Raw genomic sequence first — 1,422 nt, forward strand, 5'->3', positions numbered from 1 at the left:
CAACTGTTATACTCGACTGTTATATTTAACTGTTATACTCGACTGTTATACTCGACTGTTATATTCAACTGTTATACTCGACTGTTATATTCAACTGTTATACTCGACTGTTATACTCAACTGTTATATTCAACTGTTATATTCAATTGTTATACTCGACTGTTATACTGAACTTATACTCAACTGTTATACTCGACTGTTATACTCAAATAATACACTCTACTGTTATACTCAACTTTTATATTCATTTTCTGAAAAGTTTGAAAAATTCGTGAAAACTGGACTAATTTAGGATAAATGTTAAAGTTCCCCACTGTGCTGTTCAGTGGAGTGGTAACGAAGACACACTGGGCATTAAATTAAATCATATTGTATAACACAGCCTTTGCTTTGTGTGTGTGTGTGTGTTTAATTAAAATTGCGCGCACAATTTTTGGTTTATTGCATCAAAAAACGACGCTGTTGAATTTGAGGGGGTAAAGGAAGGTAGAGAGAGAAGGGTATGTGACAGGAGAGAGGGGAGAGGGCCCATTGGGCTATCGGCCATAGCTAAGTGGTTGTTGCGGTTTTGGGCGTTTAGCATAATTAGTTATTTTGACCGCGCTTTGCGAAATGCGGCTTAAGCTTGAAACTTAACCCCAAAATGCATTCAACCTAACCTAACTCTCAACTCAGCACTGCAAATTATCATCAACAACAACTACAAATTTAAAAAATATATGCAATTTACAGTGCATACTGTATATAAATGTATAAATATAAATGCAGTATAACACTTGTTTGTAGAACAGTTGTTAACAGTTGAAAATTTGATTAATCGTAATCATTTCCATTGACTACAGAACAGCTTTATAATTGTATAATTGCTTTTGATGTTGTATAAAATATTTATAGCTGTATAACACTTGTAGATTAATTTATAGCAGTTTTATAGTTGATTTCCCATATGCATTCATTTTTACGTGAGGCATATAACAGATTTCATGACGGCTGTGATGTATGCTATAAATAATTCTATTGATTATTTTAAATAACATTCCAGATAAATAAAAATAAACATAAATTTCTAAACAAATTATTTGTGGTTCTTAACGTGTCTCCACTGTACTAAGTTGCTAATGAACATTCGCTATAAGCCACATCACACACAACTACACACATCACACACAAGTCGCACACCACTTGCACCGTCCAGTGGCAAACTTTGGACAAACCACTCAACTGACCAACGTACAGTGGTCACTTTTGTCAAATAGCGTGCAGTTTTTATGCTATAAAACTATTTCATTTATGAAAAATAAACTAAAGAAAATTTTGTTTTAATTAAAATATAAAAAGATATATAAGTTATCGATCAAAAGATTTATACACTAAAAAAAAAATGTTAAATTTGCATTAATCCGTGCTTATTTGACCAAATTG

The sequence above is a fragment of the Drosophila innubila genome, chromosome X (genome assembly GCF_004354385.1).
Source record: "Drosophila innubila isolate TH190305 chromosome X, UK_Dinn_1.0, whole genome shotgun sequence".
In the NCBI taxonomy this organism is placed as follows: Eukaryota; Metazoa; Arthropoda; class Insecta; order Diptera; family Drosophilidae; genus Drosophila; species Drosophila innubila.